We start from the raw sequence: 27,573 nt of genomic DNA, 5'->3' as shown, positions 1-27,573 counted from the left end.
GGTCTCAGGTTTTCCCAGAGTTCTCAATATTATTTGCAATCAATCTGAAGAGAAGCCAGTATGTAACCATCATCTTCTGCTCTCAAATACAAATTAAAAAAATGTACTTCCTTTACGATAAGGTGAATAACATGGAATCAATACATCGTTTTTCAGTTTTTGATCATTTAATTAATTAATTAATTAATTTTTACCTCATGTGATGAAAAAATAAAAGGCTATCCTAGCTAAGACACAGAATTTTAATTCAAAATACCTCAAAAGCTGAGCTGGCAGCTGGGTTCTCGTGTTTACTTTTGAAAAGCTAGGATGATTCAGCCTGTGCTCAGAGCTCAATTTAGATCCCAGCGTCTGGATTCCAAACACACGGAAGATGTGGCGGCAGGTTTCCAGGTCATGAGGGATCCAAGATCCAAGACCGAGACCGGCGACCACTGACCAGAACAATTCCAAATGGAGAAAGTGCCTGAGGGAGAGAGAAACCTCAAAGGTGTTTGGAAGATCTGGCCATAGACAGCCCTCCAAATTGCAGGAACGTAAGCTTTTCCTGCAGCTGGCAGGTGCTGGGGAGGCCAAGGCAAGGCAGCCAGGGGAATGACACTGAACAGTCCTCAAGTCAGCTTTGTCACGGTCAGAAAACATCTCTCACAGATGACTTCTTTCCTGAAGCAGCTATTGTTCAGATTAAACTATGGGAATCTGGTCAATGGAAAACCTTAGAGAGCACACGCTTCCTGCTAAGATCAGCCCTTAACTTTGCTTTGTTTCAAAGAGAAAAACTGGGGTAGGGAAAGGGAAAAAAATATTTTAACAGCATGTTTTTTTGTTTTTTTTTTCCTCTTGGTGAGAAGAAATCATAGCCACAGTAACTATAATGTAGGCTACACACTGAAATCTAAGAGGGGGAAAAATAGTAGCACAAAATCTTCCCAGCCCAATTTTATCTCCATCAGAATTCACCTCGCTCCTTCCTTAATTCTCCTTGGATGTGATACATCCAGAACACTGGTGGTTTTGCAGCTATAGATTTTATGTGCGAGAAAAAATACTTCCCCTGCTGCTTCTCCTCACCTTCCCCCTCTGAGATCTCTCTCCCTCTCTCTCCTTCTTGTCTCTTTGTTGTGAATGTCAGGGCTGTCAGTGTCACGGTCTGACATGATTAGCGTTTCTGACATTACACTAAGAAGCAGACAGGGAGCAAGGAAAGCAGGTGGAGGGGGATGAGGGTTAGGATGTGCAGCCATTTAAAGCCAAAGGGAAAAAAAAGGAGACCCAACCTCCTTTCTCTGAGGTTCCTTGATTACAGGGCAACTTATAAATCACCCTGGATTTTCTTCATTTATCCAATTAGTCCGTTTTCCTGCTCCTGTGGAGATCACTAAGGTGTGGGTCTGTTCCGTGAGATCAAAGTCGGTGGCTCCAATAACAGATAAGACAGAATTCGTGATTCAGCAGATTCTAAGGCTGTGAAGTATAACAATCCGCACTTTGGGAAGATAGCACCAGTCCATTTTGAGTATCGATTCACTGCACTTTGTCACTCTAATGATGTTATCTCATTAAAAGAGATAAATGCCCCACTGTTCTTCCCAGAGCATCTGCTTCTTACTCTTCTCTCTTTTTCAACAGCATGGCTCTCAGCAGCAGCACATTAAAATCAAATTGAAATCCAATGCAAGGCTTGGCGACAGAGCTGCTTACCGAGGCTTCTTTTTAATTGCTTTTTCTTATTCTCGCCCCCTTCCTGCTCCCCCAACAACTGTCATCCATAGAAACACCAGAATAAAGAGAAACAGATGTAGAAAGTAATCATAATAGGAAGCATTCCCTGAGTGCCTATTATGTGGAGCCTCCACCACGTCGACATTTACCTTTGCCCACCTTGACCTTCCCAGGTAAGCAGAACGATCTCCAATGTGCAAATGAAGAAATGGAGTTAGATGTTAAGGTGCTTGCCCGAGATTACACAGGTAATGGGACAAGCGTCCAACCAATGCAAATGCTTTTCTTTAGCCCCCGTTTTCATTCATGGAACAAATAAGTAAATATGACTGCAACTTGATTAGAATAGGTAAGGAGAAACATGTAAAAGATGGTAACAATTATTCTTCAGCCTGCTAATACCAGGAACATAATGCCATAGGCAGTGCAATAGTTTTGTTTCAACAGATTTCTTATTCAATAAAAAAGGTAGCAATTTTCCATAATGAATGTTTTATACATTATTCCTTTGTGTATCAGGCCTCTAAAGTACACACTATTAAAGTCTATTAAAGTCTGTATTTAGCAGCATTACTAATGTGCCTTTGGGGAAATTATTACAATGAAACAGCATCAGTCTTTCACAAAATTTCAATTGTTTAATATTCCTCTTCTGATCTTTAATACACATGTCTATTTTTAGCCATAATCAGACCCCATCCAAAATGCCATAACGCCAGCCTAGAGCTGTCACAACAAATTGTTTATGGGTTGGATTTATGAAAAAACAAGACACACAGATATTGCTTATTTCAACCAATCTTTGTTTTCTTCTAAAACTCATTGCTACTTCAGTGTTCTAATTAACAGGTGCTTCTTGATCACTGTGACATGTGATGACACTCTAACTCTCTAGCTAAGGTTGGTTATCTTAATTAATTGCTTATACTTATATCTAACTGAGACCGGCCTCTCAGGATAATGCCACTTTATTAAAATCTGAGGGTGGTAGGAAGTTATAAAACTATTCCACGAAGAAAAGAAAATCAAATAAACTAGAAGAAGATATAAGCTGTGATTAATAAAATCTAAATGTTTTCATTTAAACCATTTAAACACAGTCATTTATGAAAGACTAGAAATATGTCTTCTGAACATTAACTGAGAACTGTCTGCAAAAATATGTAGTTTTATATACTCGAAATAGGTATCTCTTCTCTTCTAGGACATTTATTAATTTTTCACAAAATATGAGGTTTTTAAGAATGAAGCAAATGGGGCACTTGGGTGGCTTAGTTGACTGAGTGTCCGACTCTTGGTTTTGGTTCAGGTTGTGATCTCGGGGTTGGGGGATCGAGCCCTGCTTAGGGGCTCTGGGCTCAGTATTGAGTCTGCTTGGGATTCTTTCCCTCTCCTTCCCCTCTGCCCCACCCCCTGCATGCACACTCTCTCTCAAATAAATAAATAAAATCTTCTTTTTTTTTTTAAAGAATGAAGCAAAAAATGCACATATATTCAAAAGTACAATGTTCTCTGAAAACATAGAAAACAATATTAAGATTATTTTACAGAGACAAAAGACCAAAAAAGGAAGCTGGAAAGAATACTAACAAAGGGCTAAATGCTATAATAAGACAGCTGGACCACAAGAAAAGGAGGGGGGAAAGGGGCAATTTAAAGTACTAGGTACTCAAATTAATAAGCTGGGGTGGAAGTAATCTCTCATTTATGCATTTCCCCGGATACATAGCAATACCATCGTTTGAGCTGATATGTTTGCAAAATCAGACAAATTGAGTGGTTAATATTCTAAAGATGGACAAACCACAGATTAAGTACCTAAATAGTCATGTTTCCAATCACCCAATCACCAATTAACTAAATAAGATGTAACTTAATTGTACCCATTAAGGACTACTAATTGAGAGGAGAAGGGCAGGGTTGAGGACTTGGAAGACAGACGCATTCCTCTGCATGATTCACAAAGACCAGAATCAACTGGCCTCTTTGTTACAGGGACCCGGCCACCACCAACATCAAAGAAAGAGGTCGCAGCACACATCCCAGGCCCAAAGGACCTGTCTAATTATGCCGTGGGCTTGTGTGGGCTTAGTGATGCAGATATGGTGATGCAGAACGAGGACTCACCAGTTCGGTCAACATTTAATTAAAGCTCCACATGGAGGCTGGCATGGGGCAGTTCATCAATTTAAAAAAAAAAAAAAAAGGCAAAACTTGCTTCAGTCAAGAAAATCCTAGGCACTATTCTTTAAATCTGCCAGAAATAAGGACGAATGAGATTCCCAAACCAACGATCACAATGTTTGTGAGGGGCCACTGAAAAAAACCAAGGTGAAACTGAATGTCTTCTTTCATTCAAGTGAAACCTATTTTATGGTCAGTAGCGGTGGCCACATTTCAAAGGGCTTATCGTGATTCAAAACGAGGCCTCTCAGACTTGAAATTATATTACCGTCGTGTCAAAACATCTCTCTTCTCCTGCTGGGGTCATTATGGTCTTAAACCCGAAGTCCAGCCTTTCTATTCCAAAGCCTTAATGTGCCTCCCACCTGTTCAGCTTCTCCTTCATCTTTTCTGACATGATTGGGAGCTGTTAAGTCAGGCCCCTGACAAGCTCCGCACTCAAGTCAAGGCCCCGGCACAACCACGTGAACCCTGCCCTGCGTGCACGTGGTCTGAGGACTGGTGCGGACTTGAGTACAGTGTGTGATTCATCTGATGCTCCTCTTCTATGGACAGAAAGCTTCAGACTTTCCACTCACACCCGGACCACGAAGACTGCTTCTCAGAGAAGTGGGCACTGACCACTGCTCCGCTATGAGCCCCTCTGAGATTCAGAGGTGAGCTGAGACCAACTGAACTGGGTTTCCATGAAGCAGAAAGGAGGAGAGGTCTCAGTACTGAAATAAAAGCATGGATATTTCTTCCATGGTAGAAATGACTAGAAATTATCAAGAAATAATTCCACATAAAGTAGGAAGCACTTCTCAAATAGCGTGTATGTTTTATCTATATTTACTAGCACAAACGAGTTGTATACACGCATACATTTTATTTACTTTTAAAGATTTATTTATTTGAGAGAGAGTGAGAGAGAGAGCACAAGTAGGGTGAGGGGCAGAGGGAGAAGCAGGCTTCATGCCGAACAGGGAGCCTGACACGGGGCTTGATCCCAGGACTCTGGGATCGTGACTTGAGCGGAAGGCAGAGGCTTAACCGACTGAGCCACCCAGGTGGCCCCCTTGTGCATACATTTTAAAGACAACTAAGCATTAACATATTCAGTTAATTCTTTTAAATTTGTCTTCTTCCTACCTCGTAGCAAATTGACCATCTACTACATTACATTTAAGTCTGTACTCCCATACCTCTTAGAAGGGAATTAGATTCCTGTTTTCTTCCTAAAAATGCACTGAATTTCCCAGTGTGATGAACATGGAAGAGAATGGAGGTCCAGGTTTGCCATGTCTGTACATCCCCCATTTAGCAGAATCTGGCTTACACGTAAGTAACATGGGCGCTACACTGGCCTTGTGCCAACAATGTTCCCTTTAGTCTCATGAACTCCATAAAATGGTTTTGTTTTGTTTTGTTTTTAAATAAGGACTAAGCTCATTCTACATCCTTAAAGATGTAGAAGGTGAGACCAGATGTGACACAATGTCCAGGGCGCTCACTGCTCCGAGCCCCGGGTCCCGGGTCCAGCTTCTTCCTAGAGTAAGGACTGCCAAACACAGGACATAGGCATGGGCTAGCCCACGGCTTCTCAAAACTCCTATCTCAGGATGTGCTCAAAAATTACTGCAGACCCTAAAGGGTTTTTGTCTACATCAATTCTTTCTACCCATGGTTGTTGCCATCTTAAAAATTAAAACAGACATTTTGGATGAATGTCATCGGATGCCATGCAGCCTCTTGAAAAACTGTACTGTACACTCAAGAGAGAGGAAAAGAAAAAAAAAAAGACTTGACATTATTCTGAAAGTAGTTTTGACCTTGCAGGTGGCCTGTGAATGGGCTCCCCAGGCGTTCCCAAACCCTAGTCTGAGAAGCACTGGCCTAAACTTGTATACATCAGCCAAGTCTTTTGAACAGCTGGATGAAGAAATGACACATACTGAGTAAGAGGATGTAATTCCATTTAAAAGTTTTGAGTCACTGAGTCAAAGGACAGTATCTTTTTCTAGAGTGTTGCTCTACTTACTACTGCCTCCAAACCATGAGCACATCAAAAAGCTCTTTCCTGGTCATATGTCACATAGAATCGCTCCCGACTTTTAATCTCTGTTTTGACCAAGGGCTCTGGTTTTCTATCTGTCTGCTAAATATCTTAGCCAGTTGTACCACAGCTAAGGGGGTACTTATTTTAAAACCCTTGCCTTTTTTTAAAAAAAGATTTTATTTATTTATTTGACAGACAGAAATCACAAGTAGGCAGAAAGAGGAGGAAGCAGGCTCGCTGCTGAGTAGAGGGCCAATGCGGGACTCGATCCCAGGACCCCGGGATAATGACCTGAGCCGAAGGCAGAGGCTTAACCCACTGAGCCACCGAGGCACCCCACTTGCTTTTTTTCTGATTGTTAATCACATATACAAACACTCATTGTAAGAAAGTTAAAAATATAGAAAAGTATTTTTTCAAATAAGAAACAAATATAGGGATGCCTGGATAGCTCAGTGGGTTAAAGCCTCTGCCTTCGGCTCAGGTCACAATCCCAGGGTCCTGGGATTGAGCCCTGCATCCGGCTCTCTGCTCGGCAAGGAGCCTGCTTCCTCCCTCTCTCTGCCCACCTCTCTGCCTACTTGTGATCTCTGTCAAATAAATAAATAAAATCCTAAAAAAAAAAAAAAAAGAAAGAAAGAAACAAATACATACCATGTACCCACCTTCTGAGAAAACCACTGCTACATCCTATCATGTATATCCAAAACTGTAGTGAAGGTAGTATCTTAAAAATAACCTAATGTCTTTTTTATATATTATTTTTAGTATGAAAGAATGTACATTGCCAAAGAAATTTAGAACATACAAGCAAAAAGAAGATAATGCTTTTAACATTTTGATGTGTATGTGTAGTCATGTATGTGTAATCATTATTTCCCTTTTGAAAAGGGAAATAATGATCCAGCTGTACATACTGTTCTGTAACTTGCCTTCTCCACTACTCATTTAAAACATCTTTTTATGTCACTAAATATCCCTTCATCCCTCCCTGGTATTTTTATTGTATGGCTGTATACCACAATTATTACCTTCCAAAAATTACTATTATTGTAATATGCGATGAACACATAGGCTCAATTTTTGTACACATCCATGGCAACTCCCTTTGAGTAACTGTTGTAGAAATGGAATTTCTAAGTCAAAAGGTATGTGTATTTTTGAGGCTTTGATACACATTGTTTAAATTCCCTTGAGAAATGTGTTCTTTCACTGCATCTGAGAGAGCCTGATAATCTCTTTACTACCTTGTCTGAGTACATTTTCATGTTAGGTGTATGTTTAAAGATTTTTTTTTCCTTTTCTTTTTTTTAATTTAATTTTATTTATTTGACAGACAGAGTTCACAAGTAGGCAGAGAGGCAGACAGAGAGAGGAGGAAGCAGTCTCCCTGCTGAGCAGAGAGGCCCATGCCGGGCTGACTAGGGTCAGGTATGAGGACGGGACCACTCTTTTTTTTTAAGATTTTATTTTTTTGAGTGAGAGAGCGCACACGCGCACAAGCATGAAGTGGGGTTGGGGTCCACGGGACAGGCAGAGGGAGAAGCAGCCTCCTCACTGAGCAGGGCACCCTACGTGGGGCTTGATCCCAGGACCGTGGGATCATAACCTGAGCTGAAGGCAGAGGCTTTAACCCACTGAGCCACCCAGGCACCCCTCGGTGAATGTTTAAGTATTAAACCTCCAAATAAGCTGACTCTCCTTACCCTGGCCAGAATAGAAGCTCTGGATGGCAAAGACCTTTATTTTGTTCATGGGTGTCCTATAGGCACAGTGAGTGGGACCCAGTACACCCTTGGTAAGTTAGAGGAGCTGACGTTTAATCAAGTAGAGTCATGTCTGTGCTAGGGGAAGAGCCAGGGGTAACGAGTTCCGAGCTTCACTGCTTCATAGTAAGGAGGAGCCAGGTAAGAAAAACTCTAAATGAAGGCAAAAACTGAATTTCAGTTTTACTCTTTAGTTGACTATAGAGATATTGATCTGAGTGTCAAGGTGAAACTGCCTCAAACCTGGCACAGTAAAATATTCAGAGAAAAAATTCTGCTGGGTGGATATTAAGCAAAACAGTAGCATCCACCCACCAAGAGAGATAAGACACAGGGCTGTACTTCATTGGATGCGATGGCATTTGTCCAAAGCAACAGCAATCAGATCTGACTGTATTTGAACATAAGAAGGAAGAAACAATTCTCAAGAAGGTTCCTTTTCACTGTGGGGGGAGGGGAGCACTCTGTATAACCACGGAAAAATCAATTATTTTTCAATCAGATGGGGCGTCCTCACAAATTCAAGGCAGACCACAGCAAGTGATATATGACCACGAAGGAAAGAGTTTAAAATTGTAATTCTGAGGTTGCTGCTAGGAAGAGAGAGCTTTCAAGAGCAGAACACGGGTCCCGTGAGCGTGGCTCTGTGAACTTACGAGCTGGCGGGTACCCAATGTTCATCAGCCTGCCCAGTGGTCTCTACAAAATCCCATCCTGTCCAACTTGCCTCCCATTTGGCCCTGATTTTTAAGTAACACACTAAAATCCTTTCTTTACAGCATGATGATAGGTAAATAACACAAATGTAAAACATTAACCCTTCTTACTAGCAACAATGTGTATTATATCATCTATCTTTATTAACAAGAGAATGCCTGACAATTCTTTTGACAAAACTTTTGACAACATTTATAGTGAAATCCTGATGATAAAGTTTGGGATCAATATAAAGATTAGAAAGTCAGCGCTTGCAAAAAGATCTGAGAAGACTATGGAAACTGGAAAGATGGGTCTCTAAGTGTGCACGAGAGCCAAGGGGGAAGGAGAACACTGGGGAAACCTTTGCACCCACAGTGTCCTCAACATGTGAGGCTAGAACATAAGCCCCAAATGAACAACCAATCAAGTCTGTTTATAATATTAAAAAGGTGAATAAATGTGAGGGTAACTCACATTTATGTAGAAATCTTATGTATAAACGAATGCACTGGTGGGCAAGCTGTCTGAGGCCCAGAACTGCATCCCTTTCTCGTGTGACCCCAAACTCTGCCACAGACAGAAGTTCATGAATGTGGGGAGAGGAGCCACTACTTGGTGGACAGCAGTTCACCATCAGGTTAGCCTGGTTAAACTTGTCAAACAGTCAGTGTCTTGTGCCATGGGGCTCATTTCAGTTGTTTCCTAGCGATATCATCACTAAATAACCCCAAAGAGAGATGTCAATGGCTCACTGTAATCACAATTGCCCCATCACTTCACAGGAATCACAGTGGACCTTAGAACACTGTGCCGCCCTCCAACTTGACACCTCCCCAGTTCAAGTGTCCTACACGCTAGCTGGGGTTTGGGAAGGAAGGAGATTTATGAGACTGTATGTCCAAGCAAGTGGAAAGTGCACAATTCAAATCTCTCTGACTTTCTAGAAACAGATCTACTTAGAAAATCAACCGTACCCACAGAAATATTTCCAACATTCTAACTCACATATCCTAATTGATGAGATGATTGTCTGGTTTTATTTAAGCTGAGATCTATTTCCTCCCCAAAGGGTGGTGTATTCTTTGGCTTGTGCCAAGAAAACCATAAGAAAAATGCTGAGCTATGAAGGTTACACATCATGCTTAATCACTACTTTAAATTAAAATAACATAAAATAAAGCATTCATTGGGACACTTAGGCAGAACATACCTTCCCAAGCAACAGACACACCTACTGAGACACTTGAAATGTCTGAGGAGTCTGGTTCCCAGCTGCGTATCAAGAGCCAAACCATGACATCAGGTCTTGAGTTGCCCTGGAGAAACTTAGGGCAGGGCTGTCAGAGCAAACTGTGTCCACCAATCAGACTTCCCAAGAGTTGTCTTTACGTTTCAGTACACCAAACCCTGACTAATAGACGCCAAGGTTTGCAATGACCACAGTGATGAGTCTCCTCCTCTTCCCCACCCTCCATTCATGACTTTGGGATGGAATACCTGCCTACTTCCCAGTATTCCAAAAGCTCCCTTCTCAAAGACTGCTTGAAGGTAAGTATTTAAGGGGCACCTGGGTGGCTCAGTGGGTTAAAACCTCTGCCTTCAGCTCAGGTCATGATCCCAGGGTCCTGGGATCGAGCCCCACATCGGGCTCTCTGCTCAGCAGGGAGCCTGCTTCCCGCCCCCCCACGCCAGCTCTCTCTCTCTGCCTGCCTCTCTGCCTACTTGTGATCTCTGTCTGTCAAATAAATAAATAAAATCTTAAAAAAAAAAAAAAAAGGTATGTATTTAAGCCAGTGGTGGAGGTGATGGTGGGCATCAGAACAGGTTTTCTTCTCTTGGCCAAATGAAAATCTCTCAAAAACAATTTCTTATTATTTTCTGGTCTCTTCCAGTGGGGTAAAGCAGAGAGCACCAGAAGGCCAGACAATAGGCCAAGAGAAAAAATCACCACTGGAAAGGGGTTTTTAGTAAAGGACTTTCAACAAACTAAATGGGTTTTCTTAAAGCCTAGGGATTCCATAATACCTTTTGAAGACACACTGTCTCAAAGCACTGTCTAATTCTACCACAATCCATCGCTAATGGGATAATTTACCTCTTCTTGTAGGCCTCTGGCATTGTCTTTCCCTTGTATTAGATCCTTCAGTGGCTCTTAGAATTGGACCCTTACCTCGTTTTCTGGGCTCATATCTACCATCTTCCCCCAGTGCAGTGGTTCTCAGCCACGGGTATTTTTGTTCCCCTAATGGACACTGGCCAATGTTGGGGAAAGTTTTTGGTTGGCCGGACTGAAGTGGGGGAAAGGGGATGCTACTGAGCATTCTTCAAAGTGGAAGACAGCCTCTCACTACAAAGAATTACTCAGCTCAAATGTTAACAGTGTTGAGATATCCTGCTGTACCAAGTTCTTTGTTCTCCAAATACACCAGACTTTCTCATATGCTTTGTGCCTAAACATAGCCTGTTTCCTTTACCTGGAATGCCCTGCCCTACTCTATGTCTAAGAAATGGCCATTTATCATTCAAGATCTGACTCAAAATGTCACCTCCTCTACAGTCCTTTCCATATCTCCCAAAGCCAGCTGTTCCTTCTGTACTTGCAGAGTTCGTGGTACACATCTCATTAAAACACTAGCCACACTACCCCCAAGCCTGTCACCTGCTGCAGGCAAAACCTAAGACTCATTCATTGTTCATCCCTGAGTGCCCATCTGTAATCAATTGTTACTTGCTCAGTCACTCAAGGAATAAATGGGAAAGTTGCAGATGCACTTAAGACTCTCCTACAAGGACATCTAAGGGACAACATTGTCCTCAACATCAGAAACAACAACAGCAAATATTTATCAAATGCCTGTAATGTAGATAGGCACTATATTAAGCACTGGTGTATACATGAACTCACATTCATCCTTTTAACAACCCTGTGAGGTAGGTACTCTTATCAGCATTTTTCAGGAGAGGAAACTGAGGCCCAGAGAGGTTAAGCCACTTGTCCAAAGTGATCTGGAAGAGCTGTTATTTAAACCCAGGTAGTCTGGCTTCAGAACTCAATCTTCCAATATTTATGCCAAGTCAATTATACTAACAACCGATATTTCAGCCACTCAGAAGCTTCTGACAAATACAATGACACATCTGGAAGGCTATTACAACCACAGTGCGGCCACCACCTTCTGCGACCCCGCCTACGAACACTGCTCGCTGGGGTCCCCCCACTCTCCAACCTCTGGAATGCTTGTGGCAGGAGAAGCAACCTCCTCACATCGTGGGAAGGCATTATGTACCCAGAAGAATCCTGGTACTGTAAAGAAGACACAAAAACTGATTCCCAAAAGTATCTCTTACCTTGTTCATGCTGCAGGGACTGGAGCAAGGGCTCAGACATGTCACAGTGCGAGGCAGCTCTTAAAGATTCTCCTCGTTACTGTAGATTTCACTTCCTGAAGCAGACAGCTGCACTGCAAACACAAAGAGGAAATCCATCAGCGGGTGCTTCAGGAAGACCAGAGCAGTCCTGCATCCAGTGGAACTTTCTGCCATGATGGCAATGCTCCCTGCCTGTACGGTCCAGTATGGTAACTACTAGCCACGTTTGGCTACTGATCCCTTGAGATGTGGCTACTGCAACTAAGAGGTGAATTTTAAATTGTATGTGATTTTAATTAAATTTAAATGTAAAGATCCACATGGGGTTAGTGGCGATGCTACTGGACAGTACAGGTCTAGAGATTCAAATCAGAAGTCTTGAGGTCACAGACACTAGACATGCCAGTAGCCAAGGAAAAGCTGGATATCATATACTCAGAGCGGTATCAACATACCAGAACAAGAACCTTCCTTCAATAACTATTTTTTCAGCCCTTACGAAGTGCAGGGTACTGAGGACATAGGGATCAATAACTCAGAGGGGTCGCTTATGTAAAAGTTTTCCACTCAGGCTTCGGCCTCCTTGGGAGGGGAAAGGATCTAGCATGTGAGTAGTACTTACTTTGTGCCAGATCTCAATGCCTCCCCTGTGGCCTATGAGGAAGAGACAGGCATTTGCCGAAGACTGACTACAAAATGCCAGGCTCAACAGATAGGACCTTCCAGATAGGACCTTCTCCGGGTAGTAGAGCTCCTACCAGAAGGGAATTCAGGAGGTCAGTTTTCCATGAGCCAAATGAACCAGACGACTCAACATCCCCTCTGATGGGTTATTTAGGGAGCTTTTTTGATTCACCTAAGTGACATTTTAGAGTAAAATGGTTATTTGTACAGCTCCAGAGCTCTTAATGTGTCAACCATTAAGGAAAAATAAAGAAAGAAAATATCTGCAACCATTTAATTAGGTTTGTAGTCTTTTCTCTGAACAATGTTTGTGGGTGAATTGGAAAGGAGAGCCGAACATTGTAAGGTTCCTTGTAATCATCTTATTTCTGTGCTTTTTCTGGTTGCATCTAGGAAGGATTTATATATCCGAAGCTTTCCCTAAAAACTGGAATTACAGGTTTAAATGGAACTGCAGTGCCTTAAAATAAATATTCTTTTTAATAATAATATATAATAATGATACAGGAACTGTTCACAAAGAAAAGAAAAAAGTTGCCATAGTTGTGCTCAACATAATCACTTTTAGTTCTTCGCACTCAGCCTTTGTCTAGTGGGGAGTGACCAGAGGTCCTGGTGTGTCTGCTGAATCGAGGACGCAGAGAAGTCCAAGACTATATTTCCTATGTTAACATCTTTCACCATTGAGAAAATGACTTGTAATATATATTTTCAAAAGATAAACTCCTACCCCATACACATTACTATTCTGTGAACATAAGATTATTAAATTCCTTGCACAAATCAGAAGATAGGGAGAGGAAATTGCAGATCACTCCCTGGCTATTTGACACACATAGATTCCAAAGAAAATACCACATTGAGTCACAGCAATAACATATTTTAAGAATGACATACAGCATAGAGAGACCCTGGAATTCTCTCTTTGGAATTCTGACTTTGTAGCCCAAATACATCCAAATACCTCTCGATGTCTTGTATGCCTGAGTAATCGATTGCTGCTTCAAAGTCAAGAAAATTCAGTATCTAATTCGAACCAATCTTATAATGACTGAAAGAAAATTACGCATGGAACTTTTACTCTTTGAATTTCAGAAGCAGATGCTAATACATTTCTGTTTCGAAGTAGAACTCTATACATGCTGTTTCCTTTTTAATGTATGTAATTCAATCCACTTAAAGCTTACAGCCCAGCACTTTACTGGGAAACTTATCCAAATGCCTTGCACAGATGCCTGATGTCACAATTCCATTAAATTGTACACACTGGTATCAACACAGGAAAGGTGGGCACAAGAAGATAATAATAAACAGACAAAGATTCTTGAACATAATTTCCCCAAGGAAATTCCACCCAGTTCCAATCATGCCACAGTCCCCATTCCCTCAGAACTTGGGGATACAGTCGGCACAGAAGTCATTACAGATCCTCCCCTGTGTTCCCCACCACCCCGAGTGTTCTTACATTATTTTCATGTATGTTGGTTCTACAACAGAGTCAACGTACAAACTCTTCGAGGGAAATATTAGTCACATAGAAAGTTCTTCAATACTATGAATTGATTTTTTTCTTTGTTCTCACAGAGCCTAGGATGATGTAGACTCTTAACATACAGTCTTAAACACGGTGTTCATAATCATTGCAGACTGCCTTTAAAAAAAATAAAACCTTTTAATGTCCAGGACTGTAAATCTTTTGGAAAAATATTGTTAAGAGTATCTTACAGCTGTATAGTGCTCAAAACTGCACAATGCACTTTTCTATGAATACTCTGAGTACTGATACTGATCTGAGTGGTAGTTTTTTAAATCAGGAAACCAGATTCAGAGAAGTAAAAGAATTCTTCTTAGTCATACTGTCATAGGCAGTAGACCCTGGGCTTCAAGTGGCTCCATTTCAAGATACTACAGAATTAAAATATGTACAAAGCCTACAAATAAAATACCTCTCCTAATCTCTCTCTCTCTCTCTCTCACACACACACACACACACACACACACACACCATCATTAACTGAAAACACCTCAGCAAACAGATGACAGCTTTAGAAATTGGGTCAGTTCACTTCTGGCCAGCAACCAAAAAGACTGGCCTTGTTCTACCAAGTATTTTAAATCTCCTTTGAAACAGAGAGAACCTGGTGGGTTTGCAGCCAATTCCATTTAGAAGCTTAGAGAAATCTACAGCTTAAAAAAGGAGATTGCATCTTAAATAAAGCATTAGGGGAAAAGATACAGGCATTACCATGGTGGAATTAAGGGAGTTTTCCTCTTTATTCTATTTTTGAATGTTTCTTTTTAATCGTTCGCGAAGTTGGACTCCTCTGATACTAAACAAAAGGCAAGTACAGATACCTTCAAAGGGTGCCTGGAGAAAGCCAATCCCAGAAGCGATCTGTGACTTCCACTCAGTGGATCCTAACAGAGTTAGCTCAATGGGCAACAAAGCCTGTGGTCACCTTTAGGCTTTGGAAAGGTTAATGAAATGTAATTCATCTTTCCAGGTGGGTAGAAGGGTGAATAAGCAGAAAAGTAGAGACAGAGCAAGAAGGGATCAAAGAGAGAATGAGCAGAAAAGGTGAAGGCTACAAAGAGAGAAGACGACGAGAGGGCAGGTAAGCAAACAAAGACACCTAGAAGCAGGCTCAGCGATGCAGACAGGTGTCCCTCACCAGCCAGGTCCGTACTAACAGAAAAGACAAGGAGAGACTTGGGCTCCTGGTGACACCACCACATCCTACGGCTTCTCTGGGTGTCAGCAAGCAGAGCTGAAGCAAAGTTAAGACTGGACTTACCTGTTTCTCCACTATTTGTTTACCATCAGCTTCTACCTACAGAGAAAAATCTGGATTTTTCTGGATCACTGATAATGTGCTATAGAGGTATGGTGAGAACAGCATAAGCCAACTTTACTCTAGTCTCCTTACTCTCACGAGAGTACTCTTTAGAATAGTTATTCTTACTCTTGACACACTTGTATGTGTCAAGGAGCTATCGTGCACGCACGCACAGTGCTGTTTCTTGGCCCTTGAAAATGCGACTAATACCGCCTATATAGAATGGAGTATGATGAGTTGGGCTTTTCTCCCTGATCCAACTCTCCCTACCCCCTTCCAAGATGTCCATTTTAGAAGGCTTTTGTCATATAATGCAAAAGCTGGGCTGCTCAAGCATTCCTACGGGAAACAGGCCCACAGGAGCCAACAGGACACTCGTAAGGTTAATGGTCTGGCTGGCTTTTAGATATAATGTACCCTGATGTCAGTCTGGAGAATGGCCTCCAGCTCCTTCCCTCCTACCACCAAATCCAGCAGCCTAGGTAGGCGGGAGGGTCAAGCATAAGAACCCAAGAACTTGTGAGGAACGATTAAACAAAGTCATAAAGACAGAAACAGGGTTTGGAGGGAAAAGGCAAGATGATAAAAGTCTACAGGAAATTCTCTAAATCTAGGACTTCAGGGCTTGGGAAATCAGACAAAGAGATGAAAGATATATCCCTCATACTCACCCACCCCTGTTTTTATGAGTTGGAATAATTTACATGTCTCTGGAGTAAAATCTTAACAACCTTCAATTGAATGGAATCCTTGTACAAGACTGGATAAATTTAAGACCACTCTATTACAGACCGTTCAATCCCTCTCTTCCACAATAAGGAGCATGGTGCTGGGATTAAAGGATCCAAAGGTAAAGCAACAAGCGGTCCCCTGTCCCCTTCTCCAAATGCACGCATACCTCCCACATGGCTGGCTCCTTCCTTTCTTTCTGCAGAAGAAGCAGAGGAAATCAGAGCAGAGCTCCCTGAGGAGCTTCCCGCAGGCCCCTCCTCCATCCCCAGACATATGTCTCTGGTTCTTCAGGACCTTGATGTCCCTGCCACCCTCACATTTAGGCAGCAAACATGCCATAACATGATTTTGCCCCAAGAAACAGAACGTTTGCCATTCTACCTTGCCCCCACACCCTGCCTTCGTAGTATGCCATGGAAAACAAACAACTCGGGGCACCTGGGTGGCTCAGTGGGTTAAAGCCTCTGCCTTCGGCTCAGGTCATGATCCCAGGGTCCTGGGATCGAGCCCCGCATCGGGCTCTCTGCTCTTCGGGGAGCCTGCTTCCCACCCCTCCTCTGCCTTCCTCTCTGCCTACTTGTGATCTCTCTGTCAAAATTAAAAAATAAATAAATAAATTAAAAAAAAAAAAAAGAAAACAAACAACCCAAGTCAGAAGGGTGACAACATCTTCCCATCAGGCATCATGAGGGCCCTTCATCCCCAAGGACAGGTCACATAATTTGATAATTAACTTTCTGAAACTTTGACTAGCATGAGACCAATGGATCCCAAGAAATGGTGATAAGGAAGAGGAAATGAGAGGATTATAAATTATAAAGAAGAGAGACATTGCTGGTAGCAGGAAAACATTGCCCCGAGAACCCGAGATGGAGTAAGAGCGCCAAGTGATGGCGTGTCCGTCACTTTCCAGAAGACTACTTCGCACACATGTTGAGGGTTTCCTCCACTTCAGAAATCATACATAAAGATAGCTAGTGTTCAGATTCAGGGCTATCACTCTATAAAAGGTCATTTTCAGTTCCTCCCTGATTTAGGAATATCTTAATTGAAGGCAGGATATAGAACTCCCAAGGGGCTACCTGGCTCAGCCTACTTGTCCTGTCTGGGTGACCATGTAAACCAGGGGACATAGCTTCAGAGACCTACAGGAGTCAAGGAAGAATAAGCTGAAGGGATGGTCTGGTCAGAGAAGATAATGAGGAGGAAGGAGGCCTGGAGAGTCTGCTACTCAACTCTAGAAAAGTAGGAACAAGGCACAGGTTCCCAGAGCTTCGGATATTCCAGAAAGCCAGAAAATGGAGAGATTATGTAAAATCTTGGGCTTGTTTAATGTTGGCAATTTATGTGAGCATTTCGGAAATTTTGTTTCTTTAACTCTCCAGGGCTGGGGGCTCCCAGTCTGTCTCCCGACCCCTCCAGGGCTATACTGCTGCGGCTACATGGGGCTCAGCATGCCCTCCAGGAGAGCGGGCAAAGCAAGACCCAGGAGCCAGCTCACTCCATCTGAGTATCAACTCTGCCTCTTTGCATGTGATTTCAGCAACTTACTAATCCCCTGTGAGTCTTTACTCCTCCCTCCATAAAACTGGGGTAAATTCTTTGTATGTTCTAAGATTGCTCTGAAGATTAAATGGAATAATATGAAGGAAGTGTTTAATGCATGGTGTTAAGGAGAGATGAGGCCCTTTCCCTCCCCTGTTTCCTATCACTATTCAGCACCATCTCATGCTGCTTGCAATCACATAGTTGGGGTTTACCTCTCAACCACCCTACAGGATGCTAAGTATTCCAAGGGAAGATATCTGTTTTATGCCCAAACTACCAGCACTTGTCCCACTGTCCTACCTACAGTGTGCTTTCAAAACATGCAAAATTTAATTATAATGTTGTTATATATTGTTGTTATGGACTGAAAGTTTATACCCCCTTAAAGTTCATACGTTGCCTAATTTCCGATGTGTTGGTATTAAGAGGCAGGGCTTTGGGGAGGTAATGAGGTTTAGATGAGGTCATAAGAGTGAAGCCCTCAGGATGGGATTAGTGCCATTGTGAGAAGAGATACTAGAGAACTTGCATGCATGGTCATTCTTTCTCTTTCCCCTTCTTCCTGCTGTATGCGACATACAGGGAAGTCAACCCTCTACAAGAGATCTCTCACTAGGACCACATGGGCTAGCACCTTGATCTTGGACTTCGCAGCTTCCAGCCGTGAGAAACAAACCGTTGTTTAAGCCACTCGGTCTGTGGTGTTCTGTTACAGCAGCCCTCACTAAGACAAACATTCAGGAAGACCTTCCTTGAATCTGGCACCAATTGGGCCTATTTCCACTTACCCTCTTCTGATGCTTTAATGTCAATATGTGTATCTACTCCTTATTTGACCAGAAAATTTTGAGACTAAAAGAAGAAAACACAAATTAAGAATAAAATACTGAAGGACTATCTCTTGAAATGTATGGCATTGCTTTTAGGTCAAGAGGGTACATTTGGATACCCTGTGTGTGCGTCAGTAGAAAAAATTAAATGTAAGAGATTTCATCACCCTATTAATAAGTAAAGGAGCCTGCTTTCCCTTCAACATCCTGAGTTCGTGTCTGCCAACAGAACATGTCGCTGGTCAGGTTGCACTTGGTGGCTGCCCAGAGACCCAGGCAATCCCCTATCCATTTGTCCGCTACGGATTGGGAAGGCCAACCTGTATTCATCTAAGACGGTTTACTAACCATGCTTGACTACCCCTGGGCATCTAACACGGTTTACTAACCATGCCTGGCTACCCCTGGGTTTCTTTGATTTCAAAGAGAAATCCTGGAGACCTTCAAACAATTCCAGCTTCCTTCTCCCTTGAGGGGTTTGCTTAACAATTCAGGCAAACACATTTCCTGTGATTTGCCGAGAAGCTAAAATAATTTCACAGAAAGTCTAGTTAGCAGGTTACTTCAGAATGACCTACTGAAAAGGAACCAATGGCAAAGGAAATCGCTAGAAAGGTATTTCTTTACAGAAGCTCAAGGGAACCAGCTATCTCTCCAATAAAATGTTTCCAAGGAAGGAATTTAAATATTCTCAAGAACACCTTGAGGACAAGTGTAATGAGGGGCGATTGCCTTACTGGGGGCTGGTGCTTACAAGTGAAACTCCTCTGCTTAGTAAGCCAGATTGGGTGTAATGCCTTGTTCCTCTGGGAGGAGACTTTCATTAATCCTCAGAAGAAAGCTCAATTTGGCAGGGTGGGACCTTGTCAAAAGCAGTCTCAGGGATTCACTGTTTGTTAATCTCTGCTTTCCTGAGGCTCTAATTCTGTACTTCCCAATACCAGCTTTTCCTTCGTGTGGCTTGTTCTCACTGAGGGTCGACCACGTCCTGGGTGATTAACCTTTCCAGAGGGATCTAGTGTTTGTTTCTACCAGAGCCCTACAGCTTTCAGTGCTCTCAAACCAGCTGAGTGTCTATATTAAAAAACAAAAAACAAAAAACAACGAAGTTCCTGTACTACGGAGGTAAGGGAGTTGCAGACCCTACGGCTCTTTAAACAATGTAACCTTGGATTGCCATCTCCAACCACCGCACCCTAAACACACACTCAAAGCCCGAAGCAGACTCTAGGGGGAATTCTACTTGCCCCTTTGACAAACAGTTCCCACTGGAGTAGAACCATCACAGCCTGCGTCATGAATGTCTTCTGGCACATGGGAACTCCCCTTGTAAGTTCTCACTATTTTCTATTTCATCGAACATACCTAAGGATTATTCTGGTTGGGTGGGGCGGGCATATGGGGCTAGAAGTGGGTCAGGCTGTACCAGTGCAGTCTTTACTATTCTGCCAGAAATGTCCAGTTTGAGGTTCTCTGAACTCAATTCTGCCATATTTCGGGTCCCAGAGAGGGCTATTTGGCTACAATTCAGGCTAAAGCCAGAAATCTGTTCTTTGTAGCATATGCTACGTTGTTGTTACGCACACCTTAACTCTTCCTAAAGCGGAGCAATGTTGGGGGAGGAAGAGCATAGGGGTGGCCGAGCCAGCATCAGCAGTCCAGGCATTTTCCCAAGGAAGCAGTCACCTCCCTGTACAAGATCGCACTTTCCACACACGACCTGGGCTGTCCTCGGTTCTGAGGAAAGCAATTTGCCTTCCATGAGCTTTTCCATGATTTAGAACTGGATGACTGCACACGGACCTTCTGGTAGCCTCGGAGAGGCAAGAATGAAGGAAAGGCACCACCACCTCCCCACATCATAACCGAGGTCTGTGGAGTCAAGGCGTTCTTCAACAGCAGCCAAGAGAACAGCCACAGAAAACGGCTCCAGCAGCCGACCTGGAGGCCTCGTCCCTGGGGTATCCTCTGATCTCATTACAGCAGTCGACACTAGTCCTCACAAAACAAACAGAGGAAATTTATGCCTGCCTTAGCCTGTGGAGAGCTCCACATTCCTTGTTTAACGAGAGTTCCAGCTTCTGAGACCACAGCCATCGGGATGGGGAGGATGTCTGCTTTGCTCCAAAGAAAGAACTGTTGTCGCCTCCTTTCCCTCTTTCTGGGGCTGGATATGAAGGCAGAGAGCCTGCAGAGAACCACTGAACTTGTGGCCTAGGCTCTCTGCTCTGGTCCCTGCAGAGAGGTCCCCTTTCTTCTTGTGTCAACATCCCCAAGCTCAGTCGGTGGGGCCACTTCCTCTTGAACGGCTCTGGGAAAGTCGCTGCGTGGCCTTGAAGGGTTCCACCTGCTAAGGCCGGCATCCTGACAGAGAGACTGCTCTGTGTGGCAAAACTGCAGGTCTTCGGGGAGGAAAATTCTTCTCCCACAACACCCCTGCTTGAGCCTTGCAAAACTTCACCTAACTTGGGGTTCCTGCTTTTAGGATGAAGGGCAAGAGGGAAAATGTCACTTTACAGCCTTAAAGTCAATCTCAGAAGTAACTGAGTGCCCAGCTCAGGAGATAAAGAGTGAACTTCCAAACCAAAATAAGAATACAGCAGTGGTGGGCGCCTGGGTGGCTCAGTGGGTTAAGGTCTCTGCCTTTGGCTTGGGTCATGATCCCAGGTCCTGGGATCGAGCCCCGCATCAGACTCTGTGCTCAGCAGGGAGCCTGCTTCCCTTCCTCTCTCTGCCTGCCTCTCTGCCTACTTGTGATCTCTGTCTGTCAAATAAATAAATAAAATCTTAAAAAAAAATAATAAAAAGAATACAGCAGTGGTTCTGAGCCCGGTTGACTTTGCCCCAGGGGACATTTGTGATGCATGGAGCCTTTTTTTTTTCTTTTTCTTTTTGTCATGACTGGGGGAGACTGCTACTGGCATCTAGTGGGTAGAGGTCAGGATGCTGCCGAATATCCTATCATGCACAAAACAACCCCCCATACTAAAGAATTACCTAGTCCAAAATGATTGAGAAACCCCGATGTAGAGGGAACACTCAAGGATGTAGATAGGTTTAAAATAATGACAAATCTTTTTGTTGTTGTTACAGAAACAGTTTTCACTTTTTAATGAATTTGCAAACAAAAAAGCCTCCATTTCAAAATAAAAACAAAATCCCAAATCATATAGCTGTTTACAGTGACCACATTTATCTAAGCAACATACATACATGTTTAGTTAGAAGATGTTAACTAAATTTCTGTGACAAATATGCCTTTTTTTAAATATCAAGAATATCACAGAGCTCATGCAGAGTCCCAAGGAAAATCTAGGCATCGCTACCCAAGTCTTCACCGTAGATGCTGTTATTTCTAGCACAGGTAAGCAGGCAGGGTCATCCAAAATAAAGACAACTCTCCATCACAGAACAGTAATGTTGATATCCTATAGTCAAAACGTGTACAACTAACAACCACAAAAATTTACCGACTCTCTCTTTGAGTAAAATAAATGAAATCTACCTTCTAGGTATGCAGAGTTAGAGCATTAGAGCTGCCTGGAAAACAGGAGTGGCTTTGATATTAGACTAGGCTATTTTCAGCACCATTGTGAGTGCCGTTATTCTAGGTAAAGGTGTGATCTGAATGCTTCCTATCCAAACTCAGCGGTGAATACTCACAGAAGAAATGTATGAGCTAATTTCTATGATTACTAAAACCATATATATAATCTGAATATATCTAAGTCTGGAAAAAATGGCAAACTTTCAACTTCTACAGTATCAACCAGTATGAGGCACCACAGTGATGGTGACCTACATTCCAGGGAGGCTGAGGACAACGGGTACTTAGTAGGGCTCTAAATCCATGTAGAATTGCAGAAAGGGGTCTCAATGAAAGTAATCATAGTGTATATTTTGAATATCTCCCATTTAAAATTTTCTGAACCTATTTCAAAATATTTCCTTTCCTCTACATAGCATACTCTCATTACATCAAGTAAAGAACATACGGTTGGATAACCCAGTCGTTATTCTCTCCCGAACCCTTTCAGTCCAGCAAAAGAAAAGAAAAATCTGCTTCCAAGCACAGCTAATGCATGTAAGCACATTTGCAGAAGAAAAAGAATTTCATGAATGAGCAGAAGACAGTTTTTTAATGGAATGTTTTAGAGGCTTGCGGCATAAAAAGTAAACAAAACTGATTCACTAACTGTTAATACTGTTTACCATGATGCAAGAGTTGGGCTTTTTTTAATGTTCCAGAAGCCAGAGGAAAAGGGATACTGTGGCAGGGAAAAATGATACCTTCCGCGGCCTTTCAAAATCATTGCTCAATTCCTCTTGAGCAAGGAAGCCATAGTAATGACTTTATTCTACCTACCGCAATTATGGTACACCTCGAAGTAATTCTCCACATTATCCCACTTTCCTCCTTCCACTCAAGTCCTGCTAAATAATCTCTGGAAACCATTAACCGAGAGTCCTGTTCCAATTTTCCTCTCCTCCCTCCCCTGCTGCCTCAGTCATGCTGGAGTCAGGACAAAGCAAACTTGTATTACATCACAGAGCAAACTCATTTTCTCTAAACCATCCTGCTGGTAGTTTACTGCTACTGGAACCCAGTGCTGTCAACAGTGTGGTCTTTGTTTGGTGGGTGTTGCTTTAAAAATTTAAAAAAAAAAAAAAAATCCCCCCCCCACTCCCTTCGGTTTTTAAAATACAGGCGAGAAGTTGGAGGAACCTCCCCAGCCTGGCTCCCCACCCCCTCCACCCCCACCCCCCCTGCTGTGTAAACTAGACATTACCTTATACACAAATGAATCTACAACATTCCTCAGTCTAGCTGCCTCGCTGCAAAATTCCTGTGCTCCCCAGCAGCCACGGCAGCACACACTCCCCCTGGCTTCCCTCCTCTTTCCTCTTCCCCCACCCTCTCTCTCTCTCTCTCTCTCTTTTTTTTTTTAATTTCCACTGCCTCACTGTGTTTTTGTGTAAATGATCTCACATGACTCAACAAATCCATCTGCCTGAAGCAGGCCAAGTCTGGAGCCCTCCCAGGAGGGAGGAGAAGAATTGCTTTGTGGAAAGGACCTGGAGCTCTGCCCTTTCTCTGGCTCGAATTACCCGCCTGTCAGGCCTGACGGATTTGGCTAAAAATAAAAGGAAGCGGGCCGTGAAAAGCAGATGAATGGGCTCAGCAGTTCCTTAGATAACACAGGCCTGCTGTTGCCCAAAGCTCCCCAAACAGACACTTCAAATGCAGGCCCTGGGAGTGCAGTGATGTGGCTTCCAGGTGAAAGGGGGCTGTCAGATCCACTGGAGGGGTGGGGGGCATAGCCCGTGTTTTAGATTTCTGTTTCAGAACTTGTGTGTGTGTATGTGTATGTCTGAGAGAGAGAGAGAGAGAGAGAGAGAGAGAGATTCCTGTATGAAAAGGTCCTCAGAAAAACAGTAGAGTTTAGCGGAGCGAAGGCTTGTCTTGCAAAAAAAAAAAAAATGTTTCCACTACAAAATGACTCTTCTCCCTACCTCCCAACACCAGACATTTTAAGCCGCCCTATGATGTCACTTGTGCATTCCGAGCCAGCAAAGAGCTAAAAGTCCTTCTTGTAAGTATATGCCCAGCGCCCGCCGTGGGTATTAAGCACTTAGGTTGGCAATGTAATGACACACTGTAACAATCTGTAATATGAAGCAGTCAGCGAAGCCCTGGCTCTGAAAGCTATTTCTCCCGACCATTAACCATATGTTTGGCTCCTCGGATAGCCAAGCGGGTGTTCCAGCTTACCATCTGGTTTCTATCCACACAAGCAACTGCAAAGCACAGACTATCTCCCTCTGGGGCGGCGTGTTTCTTTTTCTCTCTCTTTTCCGTTCTTCCCTTCCCTTTTCCTCCTCCCAGCCCCTCTGGTTCCCTCTGCTGAAGACGTCTCTGCCGTTCATCACGTGCAAAGAAAACTTTACCTGACAGGGCGGGGGCAGGGCCATTAAGAATGCACAGCTGTACTGTAAACACGCCAGAGGGCCGGTTCCCATCCGCTGGGGCTGGAGACCGAGCGCTACCCCCTTCTTCATCTCCTGTTGAGTGCTGACACTGGATCCCGATTGTTAAAAATAGGTACATTCTTGACAGATCCAGGGGTTGTTGTGGTGCCCTTCACACTCACTTCATATTCGGGGAGTGGGGCTTTAAAGCACCGCACACACACACCATCACACACACACACACACACACACACACACACACACACACACACATTTTGCCTCTGCATTCAATCTGCATGACATCAGTCTCTCACAGATGACATACTGGCTGCAAATAACCAAGCTAACTAAAGGATTTTCTATTCCTTTTTATGCCCTGAAGGATTCCATCCCAACTGTGTGTGTGTTTTTCTTTCTTTTTGTCTTTCCTAAAGCGCCAGCCATTGCAACCAATCGATAATTTGTGAAAACTTATGCTTGTTTACATCTCTGTTTTAATAGTATACACCAAGGACACAGAACATGCTATCAAGAGTTCACGAGATTTTCTTACCATGTTGCCAGAGTACTGATTCCAGATTTTCTTCTTTGCAAGATTTCAGGAACTTTGTAACTTTTTAAAAATGTATGAAAAGACCTTTGATAAACAGAAATTAGGTAATTTTTTCTCCTGTCCCCACAAGAATTATATGTGTATCACCAGCCCATTTTTATGGAATTAGGAAATTCAAACAAATTCTTTCCCACACCTTAAAAAAAAGCACTGGTTTCTCACACAAGCACAAAAGGAACAATATCATTAAAAAGTGATTAAGCAGAATGTCAGATTTTATCAACATGGCAAGGCTATGGAAGTTCTGTCATGGGAGAAGTGTTTATTGAGGCTAAAAAGGATGCCAGGGAGGCCACTACCCATGCAAATGTTTATACCCACTGCCCTTGTCAGTTCTCTTTCCATGATCTAAAATAGAGCTTTTGTGACCTAGCTATTTCTACCAATAAGGGACATTAAAATGCTGCCTGTAGGTTTTAGAGAAGACAGAAAGCAGAAATTCTAATTTCAGACAACTTAGGAAATTGTCCACAGATGTTAGGTTCAATTAATTTGTTTTGGACCCTGGAATCATACAGTAAGAATAACATCGCATTACCTTTACTCACAATATCGTTAATAAAAGGAAAGAAAAATGAACACCTAAAAGCTTCAACATTTCTATAGTGTACCTGGCTCTTTAAGCACTTATGGAATTCAACTTATTATAAGATATTTATGCTTTTCATAAATACCAGCGCCTAGGTGTTCCTCCCCCAGCCCAATTACAGCAGGATCCCTGGGGGTGGGCCTGGGCATCAGTACTTTTGAAAGCTTCCCAATTGTATCTATCACGCAGCCAGAGTGGGGAAGTCTTACACTATATGAACCCACATGATACTAGAAACAAGGAAACATCTGGGGTAGAAATGGAAATGAAATTTAGGATTAGAACAGTGACTTGGAATCTTGTTTAGAAGTGGACTCTTCAACTGAAAAAAATCTTCTATGAAATCCCTGTACACAAAACAGTAAAAGTGTCATTTATACTGTCATTTTGTACTCTCAGTCTGTACTCTCATCCATAGATTTCATAAATTCAAATATGTAATTTTTTGATTACTGTAAGTCGACCAGTGAGGATGAAGAGGCCATTTTATTGAACATAAAAATCTGAAATTGGGGTCATGGCAGAGAGGTCCAGGGCTGCCCACCTCAACATCCAATTTTTTTCCACGGCCTGTGGTTCAGATGATCAAGGCTGGATATATGTAAAAAGAGCAGTGTGTGCAGCAGTAGGATTAAATTAATTCACACATTAATTTAATAAATGTCAATTAAATGTCTAGTACACACCAGACACTGCCCTCGCAGGTCATCACAGGAATGAGCTGCAGCCTTTTCCCTTGAGAAGCCTAGTTAAGACACATCCTGGCAGCACAGCAATATAAGCATAATCCTAGAGGCACCAAGAGCCAGAGATGGGGAGAACTGGCTAATTATTTCTGAGGAAACAGGGCATAACTTCACCAGCATGGGACAATTAAATCAGCCCTAAAAATATGAGTAAGATTTTTAGAACTAACAAAGAAAGGGAAGGACATTTCATTCAGGAAGTAGGAACAGAATATGAAAAGAAAAGAAAAGAAAACAAAACAAAACAAAACCCACAAGTATAAATAGGCTTAGTGAGATCTGAGAGTTATGAGAAATTCTGAGGAGGTCAGGAAGGGCTGGGGCACAAGGCTAAAGAGGTATCTGAGGCCAGGTTGTAAGAAACTAGGGGTGCCTGGGTGGCTCAGTGGGTTAAAGCCTCTGCCTTCTGCTCAGGTCATGATCTCAGGGTCCTGGGATCGAGCCCCGCATCGGGCTCTCTGCTCAGCGGGGAGCCTGCTTCCCCCTCTCTCTCTGCTTTTCTCTCCGCCTACTTGTGATCTCTCTCTCTGTGTCAAATAAATAAATAAAAATCTTTAAAAAAAAAAAAAAGAAAGAAACTTGAAATGTCAGGATACAGTTAAGACTAGCACTGACCAACAGACATATAAGGTGAACCATACAGATCATTTCAAATTTTCCAATATCCACATTAAAAAAATAAAAAGAAATCGGAGAAATTAATTTTGATGATACATGTTTAGACCAACCGATCTAAAATATAATCATTTCAACATGTAGTCAATATAAAAATGATTCGTGAGATATTTTACATTGTTTTCTCACTTTAAAATAGGGTGTGGAGGGCACCTGGGTTAGTGGGTTAAAGCTCAGTGGGTTAAAGCCTCTCCTTTCGGCTCAGATCATGATCTCAGGGCCCTGGGATTGAGCCCCACATCGGGCTCTCTGCTCAGTGGGAAGCCTGCTTCTCCCTCTGTCTCTCTGCCTGCTTCTCTGCCTCCTTGTGATCTCTGTCTGTCAAATAAAATAAATAAATAAATCTTAAAAAAAAAAATAGGGTGTGGGTTTTTTAAATCTATAACTTGTCAGTTTGGACTAGCTGCACTTTAAGAGCTCAAAACCATGTGTGGCTATTGGGTACTCTATTGGAGAGCACAGGTTTACCCCTCTTCCTACAGGCAGTGTAGGCCGAAGGACTTGCTGAGGATAGCAATAGTGTGGAGAAGTAGATAGAAGACTAGGTCTGGGAGAGGACTATGCTTCCATA

General features: G+C 42.7%; 1 long non-coding RNA gene across 1 annotated transcript in view; it reads right to left on the bottom strand.

Annotated features, from left to right (window-relative positions):
• LOC308344078 overlaps positions 1–25,032 on the bottom strand; it is a 56,082-nt gene extending 31,050 nt beyond the window's left edge. Inside the window, exons 1-2 of the long non-coding RNA XR_013966955.1 lie at positions 24,359–25,032; positions 11,758–11,870 (exon numbers count right to left, since the gene is read on the bottom strand). This is a non-coding gene — a long non-coding RNA (uncharacterized lncRNA). The remainder of the gene's footprint in view (positions 1–11,757; positions 11,871–24,358) is intronic.
• Positions 25,033–27,573: the final 2,541 nt, after the last annotated feature.

Source organism: Martes martes, assembly GCF_963455335.1.
Source record: "Martes martes genome assembly, chromosome: 6".
In the NCBI taxonomy this organism is placed as follows: Eukaryota; Metazoa; Chordata; class Mammalia; order Carnivora; family Mustelidae; genus Martes; species Martes martes.
Note: the sequence above shows the minus strand (reverse complement) of the source record. Positions and strands in the feature narration are given on the sequence as shown.